The sequence below is a fragment of the Canis aureus genome, chromosome 32, assembly GCF_053574225.1.
Source record: "Canis aureus isolate CA01 chromosome 32, VMU_Caureus_v.1.0, whole genome shotgun sequence".
Lineage (NCBI taxonomy): Eukaryota > Metazoa > Chordata > Mammalia > Carnivora > Canidae > Canis > Canis aureus.
In genome coordinates, this window is record NC_135642.1 from 36,761,538 (window position 1) to 36,789,467 (window position 27,930).

The 27,930-nt window shown below is 40.9% G+C and overlaps 1 long non-coding RNA gene across 2 annotated transcripts in view; it reads right to left on the reverse strand.

Annotated features, from left to right (window-relative positions):
• Positions 1 to 27,930, reverse strand: part of LOC144302889 (uncharacterized) — a 36,787-nt gene that overhangs the window by 3,609 nt on the left and 5,248 nt on the right. The window contains exon 3 of one of the 2 annotated variants that reach the window (XR_013369888.1): positions 21,018 to 22,200. The exons of the other annotated variant lie outside the window; for it this stretch is intronic. This is a non-coding gene — a long non-coding RNA (uncharacterized LOC144302889). Of the gene's footprint in view, positions 1 to 21,017; positions 22,201 to 27,930 lie in introns of those variants that run through there. 2 annotated transcript variants of the gene reach the window in all.

A 27,930-nucleotide genomic window follows, 5' to 3' on the forward strand; every position in this document is an offset into this window, starting at 1 on the left:
GGATCAGGGGAGAAGGAATAAGAGATATAAGAATGAGAAGAGATAAAAATGATGGTTATGTAAAGATAATGTTTTCATTTTCCTTGAAAAACAAAGAGAAGCAACAGACAGACTGTCAAACTGATTAAAAGAATTCAGTAAATCACTAGATAAGAGATTAACCTAAAAAAAGAAATCCTTGGGGCACCTGGGTGGCTCAATCAATCAAGCATCGGATTCCTGATTTCAGCTCAGGTCATGGTCTTGGGGTTGTAAAATCAAACCCCCAGTGGGTCTCTGCGCTCTGTGGGGAGTCTGCTTGAGATTTTTTTCCCTCTCCCTCTGTTCCTCCCTGCCACCTTTTTCTCTGTCTCCAATAAATAAATCTTAAAAAAAAAAAAAAGAAATTCATAACGTTTCTCTTCACCAGCAGTAACCAGCTTCTGGGAGAAGGGGATCAAAATAGCATGTAAAATCTCTAACCATGAACTTGTCTAAGAATATACAAGAAACCTACAGAGAGAACTTTAAACTTTAATAAAGGATGTAGAAACTAACCTGAATAAATGTAGGCAAATCTCACACTCTTGGATAAAATGGCTTACTATTATACGGGTGTTCTTCATGAGTTAATCTACATGTGCAATGAAATCCCAATAAAAATTCCAGGTGTGTTTTCCTGGAACTTGGCAAACTCATTCTAAAATGTATAGGGACAAACAGGACTAAGTCAAGCTTGCAAAAGAATAGCAAAGAGCAGCCCACTACAAAGCTGTCTATGAACTGAACAAAGCAAAACAACAACATTGGTTCGGCACAAAGACAGACCAATAGATCATGGAACAGAATGGAAAACTCGGAGTCAGACCAGGAGTATAAGTGTGGGAGGCATCACAAATCAATAAAGAAGGGACAGATTAAACCAGCTCACTACATGGAGAAAATAAATGAGATCCCTGCCTAACACCAAATAAAAAGATACACTCTAAATTACAAAAAACCTCACTATAAAAATAAAACTCGAAATTAATAGAAGAAAATATAGGAGAGTATCCTTGGAACCTGAGTTGAGAGAAAAGGCTCTTTTTTTTTAAAGATTTTTTTTTTAATTCATGAGACACAGAGAAAGAGGCAGAGACACTGGCAGAGGGAGAAGCAGGCTCCCTGCAGGGAGCCCGACGTGGGACTCCATCCCAGACCCTGGGGATCACGACCTGAGTTGAAGGCAGATGCTCAACCACTGAACCACTCAGGTGCCCCAGGAGAAAGACTCTATAAAACTTCAAAAGTTCAAACCAGAAGGAAAAAATGGATTCATTTGATCATGTCAAGATTAAGGATTTCTGTTCAAGAGAGGATACCATGGACAATACTTGATAGAATAAGTGGATATATTTGTAAATCTAAATATGATAAGGCATTTAAAAATAAATAAATTAATTAAGATGATGAGGAATTAATACATAGAATATACTTCCCCAAAATAGAATATACAAGTAACTCATGCAAACCAATAAGCAAAAGAGAGTTTCCGGTCCAGCAAGTCAGGAGCTTGGAAGTCTACACTCTCTCCTAACAAGTAAAAAATAGAACACACTGAAAATAAACAACTGTTCTTAGATCTGCCAGAGAATTGAGGACACAGGGCAAACCACTGCTCCAAAAACTGGAGATACAGACAGATGGATGCTCACAACTTACCAGAGCAGAAACCTTCCTGGAACCAGGGCTGGGTGGGAAAACTGGAACTGTGCTTGTCGGATTTCTGAAGGCTCAGGGTGCACAAGTCTGAGATTTAGGAACCCCAGGGGTGCCCAGTCTTAGAGTTTTACCTCCAGAAGCTCTACAGGTTCTCACAGCAAATATCAGAGAGAGCTCTATTCACACTTCTAGCAGAGGGAGGGGAAAAAGTAACCATTCTGAAATATGCTGGAGGACTTTGTTCTTAACACCAGCCCTCAGGAGAAACTTTTAGCTGAGCTTTGCTCGCCATGGTTTTATCATACCTTAACCAACCTGGAAGAGAGCAAATACCCAACTCCAGCCTCCAGCCAGCTCTAGCCATTCTGGTCCACTTGACTGGGGTGGGGGTGGGGGACTGGGAAGTACTTGTGAAGTTCATTCCAAAGATACAGGTTCACGAACAAGACTAAGAGCTCATCATAGGCCTCTAGGCTTCTTCTCCCCCACATATACCTTATACCACATCACTAAAGGCCCACTTAGGGGCACTTGGGTGGCTCAGTGGTTGAGCGTCTGCCTTTGGCTCAGGTTGTGATCCCAGGGCCCTGGGGTCGAGTCTCCCATGGGGCTCCCTGCAGGGAGCCTGCTTCTCCCTCTGCTTCTCTCTGTGTCTCTCATGAATAAATAAATAAAATCCTTAAAAAAATTGGCCCACTTACCACAGTTACCTTTATCCAGCACATCACATCTGGCTTTCAATAAAAAATTACGATGTGTACTCAGAGGTAAAAACACAGTTTGAAGAGACAGAACAAGCACCAGAACCAGACTCAAACCTAGCAGAGATGTTGGAATGATCAGATTAGGTTTTGGAATAACTGTAATGAACATGGTGAGGGAATGGATGGATGAAGTAGACAACATTCAAGAACAGTAAGGTCATGTAAGCAGAGAGATGGACATTCTAAGAAAGAATTAAAAGGAAATGGTAGAGATAAAAATCATTGGAGCAGAAATGAAGAATGCCATCTCATTAATAGAGTGGACATTATTAGGTCAATAGAAACTTCGGTTTCTATTGAATGCATCAATAGAAACTTCCAGAACTGAAAAGCTAAGAGAAAAATGACGCAAAAATGGAATGGGATATCCAAGGACTGTGGAGAACTACAAAAGGTGTAACATACACATAATAGGAACACTAGAGAAGGAGAGAAAGATACAAACGAAATATTTGAAGCAGTAAAGACCGAAAATTTCCCAACATTAATGTCAGACACCAAAACGCAGATCCAGGAAGCTCAGAGAACACCAAGCAGGATAAATCCCCCTCAACAAAGAACCCTACACCTAGACATATTCAAATTGAAAAAAAAAAAATCAATGGTAAAGCCTTAAAAGAAGCCAGGAGGAATACATCTTATCTGTAATGGAGCAAAGATAAGAATTACACTGGAGGAGGGGCGCCTGGGTAGCTTAGAGGTTGAGTATCTGCCGGTAGCTCAGGTGGTGATCCCAGGGTCCTGGGATCGAGTCCTGATTTGGGCTTTCCATAGGGAGCCTGCTTCTCCCTCTGCCTATGTCTCTGCTTCTCTCTGTGTCTCTCATGAATAAATACTTTTTAAAAAAATTACATTCAACTTCTCAGAAACCATTCAGGTAAGAAGTGAGTGCAGTGAAATATTTCAAGTGTTGAGAGAAAAAGAAACCCTGCCAACCTAGAATTCTGTATCCTAGGAAATTATCCTTCAAAAGTGAGGGAGAAATACTTTCTCAGACAAAAAAAAAAAAAAAAAAAAAAGAGGTGATTTGTTGCCAGTAAAACTCCCTTGCAAGAAATTTTAAAAGAAGTTCTTCAGAGAGAAAGAAAATGATCTTGGTCAAAAAATTAGATCCACATAAAGAAAGGAAGAGTGTGGGCAGCTCTGGCGGCCCAGCAGTTTAGTGCCACCTTCAGCCCAGGGTGTGATCCTGGAGTCACAGGATGGAGTCCCACGTTGGGCTCCCTTCATGAAGCCTGCTTCTCCCTCTGCCTATGTCTCTGCTTCTCTCTCTCTCTCTCTCTCTGTGTGTCTCTCATGAATAAATAAGTAAAAATCTTAAAAAAAAAAGAAAGGAAGAGTGTTAGAGAAGGAATAAGTGAAAGCAAAATAAACACTTTTTAAAAATGTTTAATTGAACTAATATGTAACAGTTTGTTTAAAATAGTAATAGCAGCAATGTGTTCAATGATTTTAGTTTATGTGTAAGTGAAATGAATGACAGCAGTGACATGATGCATGGGAGGATGGAATTAGGAATGTTGGTTATTATTAAGTAAGTACTTGCAGTACCCGTGAAGCTGTAGTGTTTTTGAAAGTGAACTTGGATTAGTTGTAGATGTCTATTGCAAACTCTAGGGAAACCAGTAAAAAAAAGTAAGAAAAGAAGTATAACTGATATGCTGAGAAAGGGGAGAAAGTAGAATTCTATAAATTGCTTGGTTAAAACCACAAAAGGCAGAAAAAGAGTACATGACAAATATAGGAACAAAGGCAAGGATAACATAAGAAATAATAGAAACATAACATAGAAAACAATAACACATATGGTAGATATTAACCCAATTATAGTATATCATAATTGTTTTAAATGTCAATGGTCTAAATATACCAAATAGAAGACAGAGATTATCAGAGTGGATAAAAAAAATGTGACCCAGTTATGTTGTCTATGGAAAACTCCACTGTAAATAAAAAGACACATATAGATTAAAAGTAAGGGGATGGAAAAAAGACTAATCAAGAGAAAGCTGGAGTAGCTATATTCATTTCAACCAGGTAAGACTACAGAGCAAGAAAGGTTTTGGGGGACAAAGCGAGGCTGTATATGATGATAGAAAGGTCAATTCTCCAGGAAGACAGAGCAATCCTTAATACGTATGTGCCTAACAATAGAGTGTCAATATATATGGGGAAAAACAGATGGAACTGCAAGAAGAAATAGATGAATCCACTCTCCTAGCTACAGACTTCAACATCTTTCTACCAGAAATGGACAGATCAACAGGCAGAAAATCAGTAAGGACACTGGAATGCTGCACCATCAATCAAGTGGATAGAATTGGTATCTATAAACTACTGCATCCCAGGCCAGAATACATATTCTTTTCAAGCTCACATGGAATACTCACCAACATAGACCATTCTGGGCCATAAAACACATCCTGACAAACTTAAAAAGTAGAAATCATCCAATGTCTGCTCTCAGACCACAGCAGAAGTAAACTAGAAATCATAACAGAGATAGCTGGAAAGTCCCAAGATACTTGGACATTAAACAACACACTTACAAATGACACCTGGGTCAAAGAAGCCTCAAGAGAAGTTTTAAAGTAACTATGTAAAAATGAAAAGACAACTGATCAAAAATTGTATGATGCAGCAAAAGCAGTGCTTAGAGAGAAATTTATAGCACTGATGCATGTATTAGAGAAGATCTAAAAATCAATGATCTTAGCTTCCATTTTAGGAAACTAGAAAAGGAAGTGCAGATTAAATCTGAAGTAAGCAAAAAGTTAACAGGTCCTATAGAAAAATGGGCAAAGTTTACCAACAGGCAATTTATAAAAGTGGTAACCCAAATAGGCATATGAAGGGAATTATCAAGAATTAAAATCATTGGTGATCAGAGAATTTCAACTGAAGACAGCAGTGAAGTGTCACCTTACATCTACTAGACTGGCAATACTTAGAAAGCTGGAAAATGCCTAGTGTTGGCAGGTGTATGGAGATTCAGGCTCCTACACCTGCTGCTACTGGGGATGCAGAACAGTCAACCTTTCTGGAGAGCAGTCTGGCACAACACCGGCAACTCAGACACGTGCAGAGCCTAGGGCCCAGCAAATCACGTCCTGGTGGATAGACCAAACAAATGATCCTACAGGTCCATCAGGCAATATGCATTAGAATGTTTACTGCTAGGGCAGCCCGCGTGGCTAAGTGGTTTGGCGCTGCTTTTGGCCCAGGGCCTGATCCTGGAGACCAGGGTTCGAGTCCCATGTCAGGCTCCCTGCATGGAGCCTGCTTCTCCCTCTGCCTGTGTCTCTGCCTCTCTCTCTCTCTCTCTGTGTCTCTCATGAATAAATAAATAAATAAATCTTAAAAAAACAAAGAATGTTTACTTGCTGTGTCAGTTCTGATAGTGGGCAATCATAGCTGTCCACCTGCAGAGGAGTAGATGGGTAAAGTATAGAAGGTACACCTGGTAACAATACTATGCTGCAGTTAGAGAAGCAAGGGATTGGATGCATAAGTAGCAATATGAATAGACCTTAAAAACAGTGCTGAGTTGACAAAGGAGATAACTCTAAACCATTCAAATAAATTACAGTACATGCACATATTTTTGTAATTTACTGTGTATATGCTTTTTATCAATTTTCTAAAATGCATATGGAGTGGGGGAGGGATGAATAAGCAGAGCACAGGGGATGTTTAGGGCAATGAAAATAATATGAACCTATGTCATTATGCATTTGTCCAAACCCACAGAATGTACAACACCAACAGTGAGCCCTAGTGTAAACTATGGATTTTAGGTGATTATGATGTGTCAGTGTTGGTTCAGCATTTGTAACAAATATACCCTCTGGTAGGAGATGTTTTAAATGGGAAATGCTATGTATGTGAGGGGGAAAGAGGAGTATGGGGAATCTCTGTATCTTCCCCTTAATTTTGCTGTAAGCCTAAAACTATTCAAAGGAAAAATAAAATTTTTAAAAATGTTTTTAGGTAAAATTTAAATACATATACACAATACTTGAAATGTATCATAAACCTAAATCTAGGAGCTCAGACTGTTCAACTTCTAGAAGAAAACATAGGAGAAAGTCTTTGATTTGGGGATAACGCAAGGATCTCTTAGGCTGAAAAGAGCATGAATGGCAAAAGAAAAAACTGACAAATTGAGCATCATTAAAATGAAAAACATCTGCTTCTCAAAAGACACTGTTAAGAAATGAAAAGGCAAGCCATGGCCTGGAGAAACACATATATGATAAAGGATTTTGGGCGAGTCAACAGTTTATTGCTTCACATTTCCAAGTCCACCCTTCTTCGCCTGCTCCGTGATCCTGGAGGTGGGCTATGTAGACATTTCACCTGTGACATTTGGAATGATGTTGTGCCAGTAGGGGATGCTGGAGGGACACTGACGGAGGAAGGAGATTTCCCTTCCTGTTTCCTGCAGAGTGCAGGCTTCCTTGCACTGGGCTCCTGTAAAGGGCAGCTTCTCTAGCTCCCAGTTCTGATAGCATAGGGCAACCAGCAGTGCCCAGCTGCTAGAAGCTTCTCTCAACACCTTCTCAAAGTGGTGTGCCACTGCTAAGTGAACCTGACTGTGAGCCACTTCCTCCAGCACCCCTCAGGTGACTTTGCATCAAGTTCCAGGGTTCGGCACCTCCCTGTGGACAATATCACAAAAAGTAGATGTCCTCTGGTGAGCCACCTCAGTGTCTCTTTCACCATCCAGTGAGCTGTGCTGTGCTCTTTCCAACAGGTCTGGAGGTTCTTTTCAGACAACTAGATCTTAGCCCTACCAGTAGTGGGGCATTTGCTATTCCTATATTCGTTAGAGCTCTCTTTGACTCTTACAAGCCAATTCTCCATTATTTCAATCTCCTGTTAATAGTTTTCCTGATTGAAAAAAAAAATAGTTTTCCTGATTGGACCCTAACTGATATGACCTATACCCAGAATGTCTAAAGAAATCTCACAACTCCATAATAAATAAAACATACAATACACTTTAATAATGAATGAAAGATTTAAACATTTCATCAAATAAGATCTTTTATCTTTTTTAAGATTTTATTTATTTATTCATGAGAGACACAGAGACAGAGACAGAGAGGCAGAGACACAGGCAGAGGGAGAAGCAGGCTCCAAGCAGGGAGCCCAATATGGGACTCGATCCCGGGTCTCCAGGATCACAACCTGGGCTAAAGGTGGTGCTAAACTGTTGAGCCACCCGGGCTGCCCAAGATCTTTTTTTTTTTTTTTTTTAAGATTTTATTTATTTCAAATAATATCTATGAATGGCACATAAGCACATAAAAAAAAGATTCTCAGTATGATTAGTCATTAGGAATTGCAAGTGAAAACCACAATGACATGCTGCTACATCACAAAATGGCTCAAATAAAAAAATCTGACAAAACCAACTACTAGTTGTTAAGGCAAAGCAACTGGAACTCTTATACATTGTTGGTGAGAAAGTAAAATGGCTCATCACTTTGGAATTTCTTACAAAATTAAATATATACTTATGAACATATCTCATTGTTTTAACCTGCAACTCTTTAATGACAAATGATATTGAGCATCTTTTTGTATGCTTATTTGCCATCTGTTTATCTTTTTAGTGAAGTGTCTGTTCAGATGTTTTGCCCATTTTTAAATTGGGTTGTTTGTTTTTTTACTATGCAGTTTTAGGAGTTCTTTGTGTATTTTGGAGATAAGTCCTTTATTAGATATGTGTTTTGTACATATATTCTCTCAGTCTGTGACTTTCTCATTCTATGTATGTATGTAACAGTATCTGTGCAAAGTTTTTAATTATAATAAAGTTCAACCAGTCAATTTTTTCTTTAATAAATCGTGTTTTTAGGGGCACCTGGGTGGCTCAGTCAGTTAAGTGACTGACTTGTGGTTTCAGCTCAGGTTGTCATCTCATGGATCATAGGATCAAGCTCCGTGCCTGGCTGGCTCTGTGGTCACCAGGGACTCTACTTGAAGATTCTTTCCATCTGCCCCTCCCCCAACTCCTGTGTATGCACATGTGTGCTCTCTTGCTCTCTCTCAAATAGGGGTGGTGGAAGGGGAGGAGGGCGGGGGGTGGGGGTGAATGGGTGACGGGCACTGAGGGGGGCACTTGACGGGATGAGCACTGGGTGTTATTCTGTATGTTGGTAAATTGAACACCAATAAAAAATAAATTTATTATAAAATTAATTAATTAATTAATCTTTAAAAATCAATCATTCAATCAATCATGTTTTTGGTGTTGTATCTAAAAAATTATTGCTAAACCCAAAGTTATCTAGACATTCTCCTGTCTCCCTCTAGAAGTTTTATAGTTTTGTACTTTGCATTTAGGTTTATGATCAATCTTTAGTTAATTAAAAACAATTTTTTAAAGACTTCATTTCTTTATTTGAGAGAGAGACAGAAAGCTCAAGAAGGGGAAGGTACAGAGAGAGAGGAAGAAGCAGACACCTCACTGAGTGCAGAGCCTAATGCGGGGCTGATCCCAGGACCCTGAGATCATGACCTGAGTTGATGTCAGATGCTTAACTGACTGAGCCACCCAGGCACCCCTGAGTTAATTTTTGTGAAAGGTAGAAAGTCTGTGTCTAGATTCCTGGTTGATTGGTTTGTTTGTTTATGCACATCTAGCAATTCCAGTACTATTTATTAAAGACTATCCTTTTTCCATTGAATTGCCTTTTCTCCTTTGACAAAGATCAGTTGATTATTATTGAATGTAAATTTTACTTCAATAGGGCATCTGAGTGTCTCAGTCCATTAAGTGTCTGCCTTTGGCTCAAATTGAGATCCCAGGATCCTGGAATCAAGCTCCATTTGGGCTCCCTGCTGAGCAGGGAGCCTGCTTCTCCCTCTCCCTGTGCCTGCTACTCCCTCTGCTTTTGTGCTCTCTCTCTCTTTCTAAGATTTTATTTATTATTCATGAGAGACACATAGAGAGAGAGGCAGAGACTTAGGCAGAGGAGATGCAGGCTTCATGCAGGAAGCCAGATGTGGGGCTCGATCCCCGGTCTCCAGGATCATGCCCTGAGCCAAAGGCAGACGCTCAACTACTGAGCCACCCAGGCATCCCTCTATTTCTGTCAAATAAACAAACAAAATAAAATCTTTAAAAAATTTTTCCTGCAATGAGATTGACTCAAAGGAAAATACATGTGTACAAAACAAATATATATATTTATTTATAGTCTAAAGAATTCTTCTTTATTCTGAGTCATGAACAGTGGCATCACCCTCACATGCCTCTGTTTGCAGTCCATTGCATCATAGTTATGCAATTGTCATATTTTTTTTATTGGTATTCCATTGATGATGCATGGAGGCTTTATTGGTAAGTAAAACTAAAAAAAACAGAATACGCTTTGGGAGATTTCAAAACATGAATTCACCTTTTTAAAACAAAAGGCAGATTGAAACAATATTTGTCAGAAATACATATTTGTCAGAAAAATAAACAAAGCATGTGCTTTAGACACAGTAGAGTGATTGTCAAGGTATATAGGAGGGTATGTGGAATGATCATAAAAAAGAGTGAGTGAGTGAATGAATGAATGAATGAAAACAACTGAGGGGTCTTGCATAGATTATTGATGATAATTCTGGCATCCTGATGGTTGCTACTAAACTGTTATTTCCTTCTTCCTGGGCCCTGGGCTACTTACCTAGAAACTACATTTCTCAGCTCCCTGCAAACCCCACCTCCACCTACTTATGACCATGTGGAAAAATTTTCACCTCAATGTGATGTGAGTAGAAGTGACTACAATTTCCAATTTCATATTCTTAAAGATATGTGCTTCTGTGCTTTATCCTCCTTGCCTTCTTGCTCATCAGAAATGATCACAACTGAAGCAATCTTGAAAACCATATGTTGAAGATAGCAGCCCTGCCTTGCTGCTCTGAGTTGCTGCATGACTTTGAGGAACAGCCTATAGCATAGAGGAAGTTAGCCCATCTTTGGGAAGGTGAGACTCTGCATTAGTATTTGTGAGATATATCAAAGCAGGGATAAAATGGGGCTGAATAACATCAAGAACTGTTCTGCCTTGAAGAACACCCTTCCCACCCCATCCTTCCATGGTCTTCATTCTTCTTCCTTTTTTAAAAAAAGATGTTTACTTATTTATTTTAGAAAGAGTATAAGAGGGGCAAGGAGCAGACAGAGAGGGGGAGAATCCTGGAGCAGACTCCCCACTGAGCAGGGAGCCCAGTATAGGGCTTGATTCCAGGATCCTTAGATCTGACCAGAGCCAAACTCAAGAGTCAAGTGCTTAACTGATTGACCCACCCAGGCACCCCTTATCTCCATTCTAAATGACTATGACAATAGCTTTTGATCTGGTGTCCTGGGGGCCCACCAGTCTATACTGGAAGAGTCTGCATTAGCCTTTATGGCACTCTCTGGCCCCAAAGTTATGTATCCAAGTTCTGGTTGTGGCGAAAAAGATAAAAGTTAGCAGCACCCTCCTACTCAACCCCTCTACCAGCATGCACACACAACACACACAATGGGTTCCTGGGCACATAGAGGAGAGGAGGGTAGTCTGGAAGGAGTGAGAGGATTAGTATGAATATTTTGTTAATATAGGCAGGTCCATACTGAATCTGGCATCCTACTAAAAATTGTTTACCACCACCAACCACCACCATCCCCAACACTGAAAAGTAAGTACTACAGTTACTTTTCATATTAACATTAAGTTAGTGTTAAATGTTTGTGTTGTGTGTCCTTTTGATCCTCTTTTTGCATCATTTTGTTTTGGATGTGTCTCTTATAAGAGGCATATGGTTGATTTTTTTTTTTTTAACACAATGTGAGTCTTTGTCTTCTACTGGAAGATTTAACTCATTTACATGTATTGTTTAGATTATGTATTTTGGTTTTGGTACTCTTGCTTATGAGTCATACTTGTTTATCATTCTAATTACTTTTTTCCTGTCTTTTCTTATGCTGGCTGGGTTTTGTTTGCTTTTCTTTTGCTGTGATTTGGAAGACAGATATACGATTTTTTAATTCTACTAGAGTTTAAGCTTTTAAAAATATATTTTTTATTTCAAAAGACCCACACATCTTTATTATCAAGTCTATTTATAGCCTAACAAAATATCAGTGTTCTTCTAAAAAATATATTGCTTTATATCTGTCCCTTAGCAAGTCACCTCCAAACGAGATGATACAGAATCTCCCCCCCTCCTTTTTTTTTTTTTTTACTTAGGGGGAGCATGGTAAGGATCTTGGACTTGGCACAAAATAAACATGTAATTTATCACACCTACTGACACCCAGAAGTCCAGTTTTGATCTTCTTCAGTGATCCTTTTGAATTACAGCTGATCTTATGATTAGTTTTGTTAGAATTTCTCAATAACGTGGGATTTTTCTTCTGTTTCTCAACCTTTTTTTACCCCCATGACATACATAGCAAATGACATTCACATACAAGGCACAATCTCATGGACATAACCTTTTATTAAGGAACATTAAACATTCTGTAGAGAAGTAAAATAAATAACCCCCCATACATTCTTTGGCATGATATTTATAAAAGCATTTTATAAAAAGCATTTGCCTGCAGCTCAGGCCGTGATCCTAGGTCCTGGGATTGAGTCCCACATCGGGCTCCTTGCAAGGAGCCTGCTTCTCCTCTGCCTATGTCTCTGCCTCTCTCTCTGTCTCTCATGAATCAATAAATAAAATCTTAAAAAAAAATACGAAGCTGTATTTAATTTAAAGTACATCTTCTAATAAATTTTATTTTTTCCCATGTCTTCATAGTGTAGATGATATTAGGAAAGGAACAAGTGTGTGTTGTTGCAGAATAAACGGTGAGTTAATCTTCTACTGTTGAAAATTATCACAGAATTGAATCACATATATCTATGTGACTATGAATACAACATGTTGCCTTTGCATCATTAGTTTGGTTTTGACTTGGTCATCATCACTGCCATGTGACTCCTAATAGAAATGATAATAAGGCCATGCTCTTTCTTGCACCTGCTAGAGTTGGATGTAGTCTTTGGATTTGATTCATCTCCCCTACCTCATTCCCTATTAAGAATTTATCTATAGGTAAAATTAAGAAGAAAATGAAAGTAAGTCTAAGAATCATGACTCCCAGGTACTGAGATCATTCATAATCCCCACAGCTCTTTGGTGCCACTGGCAGGGGGTAATCTCCACTAGTTGAGGCTGCGATAAGATAGACTGTGGGTCATGTTCAATTTTGGTAGTCTCTGTATCAGCCCTGTTTTCATTTCTCAAGAAAGCACATTGTAATTCAAGGGACTGAGAATGCTTGATTATATTTGAATGCACTCTGAGTTTTCACAATTAATTTCAGATTAGACAATATTCCAATCAAAGAAATACAGTGAATGATAAGACAAAAACGGTATATTCTCCACCTATTTTAAGAGATGCAATATTAGAGCTTTGATTAAACTCCAAGATAATTAGGTCTCTCTGATTTAAATAAAACACGCCAAAAGAAGCCCCCCCAACCCCCCCTACCCCGCAAGCCCCACTTTTATTGACGTGTGGCATACATATGCTAATTTATTTTTAACAGATAAATAGCTTTCAAAATTCAGTTCTTGAACCACCCTTAGTCATTAATGTCCTGGGACAACTGTGCCACTGATGACGATGTAGCAAGGTGATACAATCATAACTGCTGGGCATCATATTTCTTGAGCCATAAAATTCATGAATGAACAGTGTCTTTTGACTTTCCTCATTGTAAGCTGTTATTTCAACACTTTTTGGTTGAATATATAATTGCCAACAATTCAGCATTCAAAATTAGAAGCCTAGGGGTGCCTAGGTGGCTCAGTCGGTTAAGCATCTGCCTTAGGTTCAGGTTGTGATCCCAGGATCCTGGTATCAAGCTCTGAGTCATGGAGCCATCATTGAGTCATTGAGTCATCAGTCATTGAGTCATCGGTCTCCTTGCTCAACGGGGAGCTTCTTCCTCTCCCTCTGCCTACCACTCCCCCTGCTTGTGCTTTCTCTCTCTATGTCAAATAAATAAATAAAATCTTAAAAAAATTAGAAGCTTATAAATGAAAAGTAAGTTTCTTGTCCCCCTGTCCTCCAGGAGAAGCAGCTATGGCTATGGTTTCTTGGGTATCCCTCTGGAAATATTCAACATAATCAGTGAATTTTCAAGGTGTATGTGCGTGTGAGTGTGTGTATTGGTTAGGTTGCATACAACAGAAAGGCCACTATCTTGTCTTAACCAGGTAGGAGTTTCCATTTCTGATGAACAAGGTGTTTGGAGGATGGCAGGCATGGTCCCACAGCATGGTCACCACAGAGTCAGCATGTTGTTATGACAGTGTCAATGTCTGGTCACACCTCTCTTTTTTTTCCCTCATGCTTAGTGTGTGACTTTTGCTTTCTTGCTCATTGTCTCGCGAGTTGGCTGCTACACTCTCATATCTGCACTTCAGAAACCAAACAGAAGAACGAGGGAAGAGTATGCCTATATTAAAGCAAAACGTTCTCAGGTCTCCCAGCTGTCTTCCATTTATATCTCATTGGCCACATGGCGTCACATGGCCACTTGGAGAGAGTCTGGGAAGCAGAATATCTAATCTGGGCCCACTATCGCTCTCAACAAAATGTCTCTCGGGAAAGAAGGACAGCAATAATTGCATTCTATATCTGCCAATCCTACTTGGCTTTTTTCACTTAACTATGTGATTCCACATGCTTTCTCTTCTTAGAATAGACTTGCAATGTCAGTTAGATTCATTTATGTCTTTTTATTCATTTCACAAATAAGAATGTGTTGCTCACTTAGGTGGCAGAGGGAGACTAATTGCTTTCCAATATCCGTTTCTGCTATTTTTAAAACCTCTGGTTTTTAAATGGACAGAAGATGGGGCCCTGGGTGGCTCAGTCGGTTAAGCTTACTCACTTGCTTGCTTTTTTTTTTTAATATTTTATTTATTTATTCATGACAGATATACAGAGAGAGGCAAACACATAGGCAGGGGGAGAAGCAGACTCCCTGCGGGAGCCCGATGAGGGACTCCATCCCAGGACCCTGGGATCATGCCCTGAGCTGAAGGAGACGCTTAACCGCTGAGCCGCCGGCCATCCAGGCGTCCCAGTTGGTTAAGCTTTCAACTCTTAATCTCAGCTCAGGTCTTGAACTCAGAGTCCTAAGTTCAAGCCTGGTGGTGCCTCCCTGCTGGGTGTGGGACCTGCTTAAAAAAATAAATAAAATAGGCATCCCTGGGTGGCGCAGCGGTTTGGCGCCTGCCTTTGGCCCAGGGCGTGATCCTGGAGATCCGGGATCGAATCCCACATCGGGCTCCCGGTGCATGGAGCCTGCTTCTCCCTCTGCCTGTGTCTCTGCGCCTCTCTCTCTCTCTGGGACTATCATAAATAAATAAAAATTAAAAAAAATTAAAAAAAATAAATAAATAAAATAAAACTAAATAAATGGACACAAGGCAACCGTAAATAAGACAAAATTTCTAGGTATCCTTTCACCAAAATGTAGCTATATGACTAAGTTCTGGCCTGTGTGATGAGAGCCAGGGTGATAGATACAACTACCATACCAGGTCCTGCCTTTGAAGAGGACATGTGTGCCTGCCCCTTCCTGTTTTTCCCTTCCTTCTAGGGTCTGCACTGTGGACTTTGTGGCGCTCTTTATGCAGAAGGGATGCTGCATGTAGTAGCAGCCAGGTTTACATCCTAACTACTACCTCCACGAATGTGCCATATTCTGGGAGTGGGGCCCAGGAAGCAAGAAAGGAGAGAATTATTTTCTTGCCTTTAAGGAGCTCCAAATCTCCTCACGAGGAAATACCTCTGAAATCATGTGATCAGTGCTGTGGTGGACCAAGGACCTTTGGAGCTCAGCAAATACACTCACCTGCCATCCTCTCACCTGTCCATCCAAGCAGCTCTCCAGCCATTCACACTCATCCGTAGATGGATTTTCATCTATCACCCACCACTCATCCTTCCATTCAGCGGTCCCTCTCTCCCACGCAGCTCGTAAGGATCCTGCAGTGATTGCTTGCAGAGAGTTATGCAGAACTCATTCTGATGTATTTTTCTAGAATCAAGCCAATCAGAATGCACTTTTTACCACCATTTTAACAGACGCCAAGATCATCACACACATGCAATATAATAAGATTTCTGATTCAAATCACATAAGACATGCTACTTTGTGCATATTTTTAGAGTTTCCTCAATAAGAAAAACGATATGTTCACTACTTTTTCTCAAGTGGTCCCTCCCACTTCTCCTGAGTCGGATGTGACGCCAGTCCACAGTACAGCCAAGCCTGGGGAAATTCAGGCAGAGAGGAAGTGTGAGTTTGGTGTCATCCATAGCAGTGCATTCCCCTAATTCTCCAGAGAGCTCAGGTGACTACAAAAAAAGCCCAGCAGATTTCATTCACCTCCCAGGAACAAGGCTCAAACTCTTCTTCTTCTTTTTCTCAGGCCACTTAAACAAACACACACACACACACACACAAAATTTCTTTTTTGAGAGAGAAAGAGCATATGCAAGAGGGGGGTGGTAAGGGAGGAGGGGGAGAGAATCTTAAGCAGGCTCCATGCCCAGCAAGGAGCCTGACACAGGGCTGGATCTCACCACCCTGAGATCATGAACTGAGCTGGAAGCAACAGTTGGACCTTAATCAACTAAGTCATCCAGGCGCCCCTTAAACAAATTTTGAAAATTCATCCTAATAAAGCGAAAACCAAGGATGCAGATTATGGCAGGAACATAGTCAAGCATGGAATTTTCTGTTTCCTTTAATGAGAAAACATAGTTGTTGCTAATAAATAACATAGCTCAAAAAATAAGAAAGTAGAAGCTCACGTGTTGATCCCCCAGGAACAAATATGAAATGTTATTTATCAAACACGCTGTGAATTATGTGGTTTAAAATATTCAAGAGCAAACTTCAAACACATTGAATTGAAGCCGTTAAGTCACATTACTGACCTATCCTGCTGTGGAGATTCTGGGTAGAGGTGGTTCCAGGCACTAGGCAGCTGGGCCCTGGAGGCAGCGCACCCAGGGGAGAGGAACCGCTCTTTAGCTGGTGTTAGGTGTCCTCAGAGACTCATTACACTCTCCAAAGCTCCTCGGATTACCAGGCAAAGTTGCCTCTCACAATATTTGCAGAAGGAAGCAAAGCACTGTCCTTCCAAGCTCACCTCTATGTTCAGAGTCTGTAGAAGTCTGTCTCCCTATTAAATACTTAGAAAGTAGCTAAGAGCTAAGCTTTTGTTGAGCTCTGGCTTCAGGATGAATGAGTTCCATCTCCTAGAACCAGAGTGACCTTCCAGGGCCTCAATTCTTTCATTCCTAAAATGAGATTAATCATAATGGCACTTACCTCATAGAGTGTTATGAGAATCACAGCCCTCGGTTGGTGATAATTATCATTACTTACATGTAATTATTACTAGTAATACTTCCTCCAGACTATTGCATGGATTGCAGGATGTCCAAATAAATAAGATTTTAGGGACTCCTGAGACTGGCAGCGAGGAGGCAGGGCGTGTAGAGGTTAAGAGTGGAGGCTTCTTGCCTGACTTCCTTCCTGCCTCTGTTTGCTTCTGGCCACTTAGAAGCTGCGTGCCCTTGGGCAAGTTACTTACCCTCCCGGAGCTTCTCTTTCCTCATTTCCACAGTGAAAATAATAATGGTGCACATTTCACTATCTGGAAGGAGGCTGGGCCAGAGCATCTGAGCTGTTCAAAGGGCCCGTACATGTTCCCATGTCCTTCCTACTCTATTAATAGGATAATTATGTTATTCTATCAACAGTACCTATCTCAAAGGGTAGTTATGAGGCCTGAGCACTTGCAAAGCCCTTTCCAATAGTGCCGGGCAATAACTATGTGGCATTAATGTTATTATTACTGATCATCTGCAATCTGTAGATTAGGAAAAGCAAGGCCCAGAGAGACTGAGACCGCATCCCAAAGCATGAGGCTGGCTAGTGGGTGGCAGGGCCTAGAATCCAGGGGTTCTGTTGGGGGCCCCCTGCAGCTGCCCAGCCTGGGAACTAGACAGTTCCTCTGCCTCCACTCCCCACCCCACCCCCGGGGGTGGGAGGGGGGGTGCAGAGGCACCCTGGGAACGGAAAGCTGGCTGTGCTCCAAGTCCCAGGGGCCCTGGAGTCCTGCCCCCGCTGCACCCTCCTGCAGCCCCAGAACAAAGTAGGCTGCGCCGCGGAACATTCCAGCCCCCCAGGGCGGGCGGGACCCCGCAGAGCCCCCTCCCCGGCCTCCGCGCCCGGCCCCGCGTGCGGACGCGATTGCACCGGAGGAATTCGCCGCCCCCCGCCCCCCCCACTAACCTCCCGACCCGCCTCGCAGGAGGCCGCGGGCCGCGGGGGGCGGGGCAGACGGGCGCCGGGGCTCGGCCGCTGGGCTCCGGCCCGGCGGCCCCACGGCCTCACTTCAGCCTTTATAAGAAACGAATGCAGCCTTTTGTTAAGAAAACAGGACGAGGAGAACTAGGGAAAGGATCTCCGTGCATCCTACCACCCCGAGACAACTGCTGTTGATTCGGATTGTGTCCCTCCAGACCTCCCCACGCGCAGCACACGCACGTGCATATTAGCAGGAAAGGGCTCGTGCAATTATACCGTTTTTAAATTTTTTAAAAGATTTTATTTATTCATGAGAGACACACAGAGAGAGGCGGAGGGAGATGCAGGCTCCATGCAGGGACGCCAATGTGGGACTCGATCCCATGACCTTGGGATCAGGCCCTGGGCTGAAGGCAGACGCCCAACTGGGCCACCCAGTACCCCATACTGTCGTTTTTAAATTAAGACTTTAGTTTTTATTTTTATTTGTTTTTAAAGATTTTATTGATCTACTCATGAGAGACACAGAGAAAGAGAGAGAGGGGGGCAGAGACACAGGCAGAGGGAGAAGCAGGCCTCATGCAGGGACTTGATCCCGTGTCTCCAGAATCAGGCTCTGGGTCCAAGGTGGCACTAACCCGCTGAGCCACCCAGGCTGCCCCAGACTTTAGTTTCTAGAGCAGTTTTAGGTTCACAGAAAATTGAGATAGTGGAAAGTTCCCATGTACCTCCTGTCCCCATGTACCTGCTATCCCCCCATATACCTATCATCCCCATCCTCACAGTTTTCCCTATTATCATTATCCTCATCATCCTCACATTATCCCTATTATCAGCTTGCATTAGGGTGGTACATTCATCACAATTGATGGATCAGTATTGATACACTACTATTAATAAAGCCCATAGCTTAATTAAGCTTTCTTCTTTGTGCTATAAAGTTCAGTGTTGATAAATGCATAATGTCACTGGGCCCCCCCGGGTGGCTCAGTGGGTTAGGCTCCAGACTCTTGATTTCAGCTCAGGTCATTATCTTGGGGTTGAGAGATGGATTCCGAGCCCCACACCCCCACAGTTGGCTGTGTGCTCAGCAGGGAGGCTGTTGGAGATTCTTTTCCTCTGCCCCTCCTGCTGCTTGGCACTGGTGCTCTCTGTCTCTCTCTTTCACATAAATAAATAAATCTTTTTAAAAAAGCATAATGTCATGTGTCCCCCATTACAGCATCATACAAAATAGTTTCGCTGCCCTAAAAATCCCCTGGGCTCCACCTGGTCATCCCTCCCTCCCCCTGGGACCTGGTGCAACCACTGATCTTTTTACTGTCTTTCTAGTTTTACCTTTTCCAAAATGTCACAGTTAGTCATACAATAAGTAGCCGTGCTTTCTTACATCAGGCTGGCTTCTTTCACTAAATAGTATGCTTTTAAGGTTCCTCCGTGTCTTTTCATGTATTAATAGTTCCTTTCTTTTTAATGCTGAATAATATTCCATTGTATGACTGTACCACAGTTTGTTTATCCATTCACCTTTGGAAGGACATCTTGGTTGCTTCTTGTTTTTGGCAGTTGTGAATAAGGCTGGTATAAACATTCATGTGCGAATTTATTACATATTTTCCAGCTTGCTTTTTTAAAATCACATCATGAATGGCTTTCAGTATTATAAATATAGATCTATATCATCACTTTAATGGCTACATAAGATTCTATCACAGTTTATTTACCCAGCTCCTACTGTTAAACATATAGCTTATTGTCTCTGATTCTGACCCCATAAACATGCCCCCAACTTGTTGATCTACATTTGATAGTATCTTGTAGATAAGGCCTGGCTGCCTGAGTCTTGTGTTCAAATCCCAGACACCTCACTTACTTAACTGCATGACCCTGAGGCAAAGTTTTTAATTCTCTATGATTTGTTTCCTCATCTGCGAAAGGGAAATAATAATTGTGCTTATTGTGAAGATCAAATGAGCTGATACCTGTGAAGCATTTAGAACAGTTTAGAACCTGGCACATGTAAACTCATAGTACAATGTAGCTCTTATAATAGACAACCAATACAGAACCTGAGAAGCTAGGGTGTTCTATAGTCTTTGATGGTTGTTGGTTGAAATCACAAAGAATATTGAGATATTAGTGGTGAAGGGAGAGGCTGAAACCAAGCTCTAAAATCTTTAGTGAGGGGTGCCTGGGTGGCTCAGTCAGTAAGCTCCCAACTCTTGGTTTTGGCTCAGATCGTGATCTGGGGGTCATGAGATCAAATCCCTTGTGGGGCTTCATGCGCAACAAAGAGTCTGCTTGAGATTCTCTTCCTCTGCTCCTCCTTCTCCTCTCTCTCTCTCAAATAAATAAATAAATAAATAAATCTTAAAAAATAAAATCTTCAATGAGCGATTGACAGTAACCAGTCAGCTGGTAGAAGGCTTCAACAAGAATAGGGACTGTTAAAGTCTAAGGACACAAACTTCAAGGGAATAGTGATTTTGTAGAGAAAAGGAGAGATAATCTAGAAAAGTCAAAGTGAAAGGAGAGCAAGGAGGACCCCTAGTCTACCCCTGGGCTTGTGATCTATGTGGTATACTGCATGAAAGGGCTGTAAGAAGAGTGATGTTCTCAGGCAGAGCCAGATTTCAGTGAAAGCAAGAAGGGAAAATGAATGTTTGGAAAAGAAATTAAGGATTTAGGGCATACTGCTGAGGGCAGACCTGAGGTTCAGGTCACAGTGGAAGAATGGGGAAGTTAGAAAGAGAGGGAAATTGGATTAAATTAAGAGATGTACGTAAGAGTCTACATGGTGGTGGATGACCATCAATGGAGGTTAAATTATATTAGTTTTAAAATTTTTTAGATTTAATTTTGAATTTAATCAAATTAATTTTTAAACTGAAAAATCTATCATATGGGGATGTCTGGATGGCTCAGTGATTGAGCGTCTGCCTTTAGCTCAGGATGTGTGATCTGGGGATCCTGGGATCGAGCCCCACATCAGGCTCCCCTCAGGGAGCCTGCTTCTCCCTCTGCCTGTGTCTCTGTCTCTCTCTGTGTGTCTCTTATAAATAAATAAGTAAAACCTTAAGAAAAAAAAAAGAAAAGAAAAATCTCTCATATGATTATATGTTTCTTCTTCTTTATTCTGTTCATAAGTTTTAATGATTAATTTTGAATTTATACCAACCCTGCATTCTTAGAATAACATAAACTTTCAGGATGTATTTTCTTTTTTATATATTGTTGAAATCAATTTGCTGTTATTTTGTTCAGGACTTTGTGTTTGTGTTCATTAGCAAGACTGACACATTCTCTTTCTTCTAATATCTGTGGTAGGTTTTAGTGACAAGTTATGCTGGCCTCATAATTTGAGTTTGGGTATGTTTCCTCTCTTCTATTTTCTGAAAGAGTATGTGCAATCATGATATTTTTCTTTCTTAAATATTTATTAGAATTTTCCAGTGAAGCCATCTGGGACTAGAGTTTTCTTTGTTGGAAGATTTAAATTATGAATTCCATTTGTTTAATAGACATAGCACCATTTAGATTTTCTATTCCTTCTTTGTGGGTTTTTGTAAGTTGTAGTTTTTTAGCATCTTTCTCAAACTTGGATTTTCGATGTATTTGAAGACAGAGCTTGTTCATCATCTTATTTTTATAATGTTTGTAGGATCTGTAGCTTTATCCTTTTCTCATTCCTAATATTGGCGATTAATGCCTTCTTTCTTTTATCGGTTTTCCTATGGGTTTTTATGTTTTATTAATGTAAACCCAGAACTATCCTTTGACTTTGATTGTCCTATGTACTTTATTTTTTTGTTATATGAGTTTCTGCTTATCTTTATGGATTCCTTTATACTTTTAAACATTTAATTTGTTGAAACACAGAGTTACCGTATGACCCAGCATTACATTTCAAAATATATTCAAGAGAAATGGAAACATATGTTCACTCAAAAACTTGTACATAAATGTTCATAGCAGCATCCTTCATAATAGCCTCAAAATGGAAACAACCCAAATGCCACCAACTGATAATGGAAAAACAAAATGTGTTCTATCCACACATATATCCATATCTATACTGTATTAGTTTGCTAGGGCTGCCATAACAAAATACTACATTCTGGGTGGCTTAAACAACGGAAATTTATCATTGCAAAGTTCTGGAGCCTAGAAGTTCAAGATCAAGATTTGGCAGTTTGATTTCTCCTGAGGCACCTCTCCTTGACTTGCAGACTATACATTCTCACCGTGTCCTCATATGGCTTGTTCATGTGCGTCCTTGACATCTCTCCCTCTTCTTATAAGGACGCCAGTTCTGTTGGGTGAAGGTCCCACACTTTATGACCTCATCCAACTCTTTAAAGACCGACCCTATATAGAAACAGTAGGGGTTAGGACTTCAACGTATGAATTGTGGGGGATATAGTTCAGTTCATAACAATCTTGTTGCATGCTTGCTAACTTTCGTTGCTGTAAGAAATTCTCTGTATGAATATGCCCTGTTTTATTTATTTGTACTACTGGTGATGGGCATTTGGCTAGTTTCCACTTTGAGGGTATATGAGTAGTGCTTCTATGAACATTCTATATCTTTTAGGTGAATATTACACATTTCTGTTGGGTATGTTGGGATGCCTGGATGGTGCAGTCAGTTAAGTGTCTGACCCTTGGTTTGGGCTCAGATGTGATCTCAGGGTTGTGATCTCTGGATCATGAGATTGAGCCTCGAGTTGGCGCTGAGGTCAGGGCAGAGTCTATTTGAGATTCTCCCTTTCTCTCTGTCCCTCTCCCTCCTAATTCTCTCTCTCTCTTTCAAAAATAAATATTTAAAAAAACATTTCTTTTTAAAAATATTTTATTTATTTATTCATGAGAGACACACACAGAGAGAAGCAGAGACATAGGCAGAGGGAGGAGCAGGCTCCCTGCGATGTGGGACTCGATCCCAGGATTCTGGAATTATGAGCCAAAGGCCGATGTCTGTTCAATCACTGAGCCACTCAGGCATCCCTAAAAAATATTTCTGTTTGATATATATCTAAGAATTACTGGGTCCTTATTTTCAACTTTACTAGATACTGACAATCATTTCTTCCATAGATCAATTTACATTCTTAACAGCAGTTTCTGAGAGTTCTGTTTGCTCTATATCTTTGTTAACACCTGGTATTATCTGGGGTTTTCCCCCCATTTTTTTTAGTCAATTCTGGAGATAGTGTGGAATATCTTATGACTTTAATCTGCATCTCCTTAGACTAGTGAAGCTGATTGAAGTTGAGTACTGCTTCTGTGTTCATTGGATATATTTTATTGCAAAGTGGTTATTCATTTCCTGTCATTTTGTTATTGCTTTGTTAGGGATTTTAAATCTCTTCTGACCACATAAAAACACCCCATATTTCAGTCCTGTTTTAAAAAAATCTTTACTGGGGAGCCTGGGTGGCTCAGTTGGCTCAGCATCCAACTCTTAGTCTCAGCTCAGGTCATGATCCTAGGGTCGTAAGATTGAGCCCCAAGTGGAGCTCTATGCTCAAGGTGGAGTCTGCTTGGGATTCTCTTTCCTTCCCTCTGCCCCTCCCCCTATGCTCTCTCTCTCTACAATAAATAAATCTTTAAAATCCAAATAAGTAAATAAAAAATCTTTATACTACAAGGTTATGAAGATGTTCTCTTATGTTTCTTTCTAAAAGTGCTATTGTTTTTGCCTTTATACTTAGATCTCCAGTCCTTTGGAATTATTTTCACATGTGACCTGAGATAAGGAACAAAATTCTTTCTTCCATATAAACATCCAACTAGCCTGACACTGTATATTAAAATGTTTTCTTTCCCAATGTACTGCCATGTTCTCTTTGCTATAAATTAGGTGACCAAATAAATATCTATTTATTGGTTTATTTGTCTATATTAGGATGACATATTTTATCATTCTATTTCTAGTTTCTCTTTTTTTTAAAGATTATTTATTTATTTATTTATTTAAGAGAGAGTGAGAGTGAGAAAGAAAGAGCATGAGTGGGGAGGAGGGAGAAGCAGGAGCTATTCGCGGGGAGCCCAATGTGGGGCTCAATCCCAGGACCCTGGGATCATGACCTGAGTGGATGGCAGATGCTTAACCCACTGGGCCAGCCAGGCACCCCTCTAGCTTCTATTAGCTTGAAATTTATATCCTTTTTTATTACTCTATTAGTGTTTACCCTAATAATTACAAATCAGTCTAATATTAGTTGGTGTTTTACCTTCTTCTCAGATAATGTAAGGAATTTAGACCACTTTAACTCTGTTTATCATCCTCCTTGACTACTGTAATTTTAAAAATGCATTTTATTATTTTTTTTAAAATGCATTTTAATTCCATATACATTTCAAACCTCACAAGATTTTCTTTTTTTTTCTTTTCCTCTTTCTCCTCCCCCTCCCCTTCCTTCGTCTTCTTCCTTTTCTTCCTTTTCTGCTTCTGATTCCCTTCCTCCTCCTCTTTTCAAGAGTCAATTAGACTTATTTATTTTTCTGCTTGTTTTGTTGCTCTTCATTTCGTCCTACATCTCTCTATTTCCTTTGGATATCTTTTTTCCATTTGCCTGAGGAATAGCCTTTCGGGTTCCCTTTGAGTCAAATCTGCCGGTGATGAAGTCTCTGAATTCTTATTTGTCTGAAAATGTTTTTATTTCAACTTAAATCTTGAAGAATATTTCTGTTCAGTGTAGTATTTCAGCTCTCTGATTATATCCTCACATTGTATTTTGGGCTTCCTTGTTCTTTTTTTAGATTTTTAATATGTCATTCTAATTACTGCTCCTTTAAAGAAAAGCTGTCTGTTTTCTGTCCTAAGATTTTCTTTGTGTCTGAGCTTGTGGTTTGTCTATATGTGATTTTCTGTTTCACATTTTCTTTATGAGTTTGTAGAATTCTTGCATCTTTCACCAGTTCTAGAAACTTCTTAACCATTTTCTCTTCAGATATGTTTCTATGTGATTTCTTTCTCCTTATGTAGGGACTCCAGTTACATGTCTGTTAAAACTTCTCAGTATATTGCTTCTTTTATTTCTATGTTTTATTGAATTTTGACTCTCTATGCTATCTGGATATTTCCTCAGTTCTATTTTTTAGTACATTAGTTCTCTCCTCAGCTTTGTCTCCTTTGTCATGAATTCCACACACTGAGTTCTTATTTGTCAGTTATGGTATTTTTCATATCCAGAATTTCTATTTAGTCCTTTTTTATGGTTTCCAAGTTCTTTGATGAAGTTCAGAGGGAATACGAAGAGTTACTTGGCATAGTCACAAACAGGTAGACTCTTGCCCTGAGACTGACTTTGCAACCATCTGAGGAGCTACTGTAACTTACTTCAACATGGACAGTGCCCAGGCAGTGAACAAGCTCTCTGTTAACCAACAAAGAGCTTCTTGGTTTTTGGATGGAAGTTCCAAGGTGAATGGGCAACTTTCTGCTTAGAAGTCTGCTAAAAACAAATCAGTTCAGGAAGGCCTGATGGGTGGCTCAGTCAGTTAAGTAACAGACTCTTGGTTTGGGTTCAGGTCATGATCTCAGGGTCTGGAGATCAAGCCTGCCTCAGGCTCTGTATTCAGTGGGGAGTCTGCTTGAGATTCTTTCCCTCTGCCCCTCACCCCCACTCGTGGTCTCTCTCTCTCTCTCTCTCTCAAATAAATGCATAAAACTTAAAAAATACCAACAAACCAGCTCAGTGGACTGAGTTACATGCTGTTTGCCCCTCTGGGTTTTTACTGACTCATTGGGGCAGTGGCCAATGGCCTGGCCATATGATCAGGAAGATGGACAATGGAAAACTGGCCTATTAAAGGGATGCTTGGGGTGCCTAGTCGGCTCAGTTGGTAGAACATGCGACTCTTGATCTCAGGGTTGTAAGCTTGAGTCCCATGTTGGGTATAGAGAGTCCTTTAAAAAAATTAAATCTTTAAAAGAAATTAACATAAAGGGATGCCCATTTAGGGCACAGCCCAACGGAAGCCATCATGGGAATTTGAGGGGTGCATTAAAGTAGAACACGTCAGTGTCCTTCTTATTTGTGCTGGGTTGCAATTTATGAGAGCAACTGAGTGCTGACACTTGGAGGCTAACACCATTGAAAGATTTTCATTACTTACATTTCCTGCAGGGGGCAAGTTACACCACACAGGGCCATATGGAGAAGCATGAGTGCTGGTGAGGAGACAGAGAGGAATGAGGGGAAGACACAGGCCACAGCCTTTATTAGGGGTTCTATGGGAAAGGCAAGGCAGCCAAAGGTGACTTGTTTAGGATTGGCTAGTTTGACTAGTTCATCTGGGCTTTGGCATATAGGGGCTGTCACTAGTTGTCTGGTCCCCGGCCCTGGGTGGTTTGGGATGAGGGATATTGGTGTGGTGTGTTAGAGTGAGAGCAGGTGTTCAGATTATGGGCTCCAGGTCACAGGTGAAATATACACAATTGGGACTGTCAGTTTGGCCTGAGATTAATGGGTGCCAAACAGACAAATACCGAGTCTAAGAAAACACTGTTTGAACATCGTTATAAGAACTCCCTTTCAGGGATCCCTGGGTGGCGCAGCGGTTTGGCGCCTGCCTTTGGCCCAGGGCGCGATCCTGGAGACCTGGGATCGAGTCCCACATCAGGCTCCCGGTGCATGGAGCCTGCTTCTCCCTCTGCCTGTGTCTCTGCCTCTCTCTCTCTCTCTCTCTCTCTGTGACTATCATAAATAAATAAAAATTAAAAAAAAAAAAAAAGAACTCCCTTTCAGGATCAGGTCATTGGAGCCAGTGAGTAGATATTCTGGTGTGCCCATCTGAGGTAACCATGTAGGTCCATGAAATAAATGGTCCTGGGGGCTGCGACAATGCAGATGTGGTGACTTTAGATGGATTCCTTTTGTACCCTCTGAGGTGCAGCATGCCGATAAGAACTGTTCCATCCTCCAATAAGAGAGGCAGAGACTGCAGATGGCTATGGGGAAATTTCCTGGGGAGAAGGACCTGAACATAGCTGCCAAGTGGGACCAATGCTGGTGGCACAAGGAGGCTGCAAATGGGTTCTGGCAAGAGCAAACACTCCCGCCGGGCTTTGCATACTCAACTCAGAGTGCTGTAGAAAACCTGGAACTGAAGACTCTCTGCCAGTCTGGACCACCAAGTCACATTTCTTCAGACTAAGGAACATGCTCTATAGTCCATAACGTCCAACGATGGGCAGACATTCTCCTCCCCAGTCACAGAGATAGTTTGATAGGAAATTGAAGTGGTGGATTAAAATAGTGGTTGTCTAAAATGAGAGTAGAGAGTAGATAATGGCATGAAGTGTGGCTTAATGCCTGCATGAGTGTGGGCTCATATTCAACATTGGGATGCCAAGGCAGGGTCCCCACTAGATAGATTCTTCTGCTTTTTCAGTGGATTTGGGGAATGGGGGTAGGGGGGTGGATGCCAGTATGTCTATGCAATTCCTCCCATGGGGAAAAGATGGTTATATGAGTATACTTCTCTTTTCTTTCCTACATCATGTCAACTATCAACATCTTTTTCCTACCTGATGCAGTGGTCCCAGGGATGGGGCTGCAACTACAAGTGCTGGAGTCAAGGCTGATCTGTAAGAAGGAAACTGTAACTAAACTGTTCAACTTTTATGTCAGAATTCCTAATGGTCTGATGGAACTGGTGGTGTTTTTATCTCATCTGGCAAAATTGGGGTTAACAGTGGATGCAACCATATTTCACAGTGGTAGAAATAACCCACTAATCTGTACCCGTGTAATCCTTTCCTAGATGAAGGAGAGTGAACAGAGAGGGAGGCACTTGTTAGACTAGCATCCTTGACTATGGTCTAGACCAGCACAGAGGCTGAGCCTAACATCCCTTCCAAAGGTGGAAAGACTTGGGTATAAGTTAAAAGAGGAACTAGTAGCTGAGGGCAAAGGGATTAATGAATGTGTTATGCAATGAGGGAAATTCAATAATACGTTAACACCTTGAAGGGGGTTCAGAGCAAGAGATGATATTGACTCTTAGCTGGATTATACCAGATGCCTGAAAGGGCAAGCCAACATGACTGAGACCAGTCTTACTTTTGGAGCCTGACGAGATCAAATG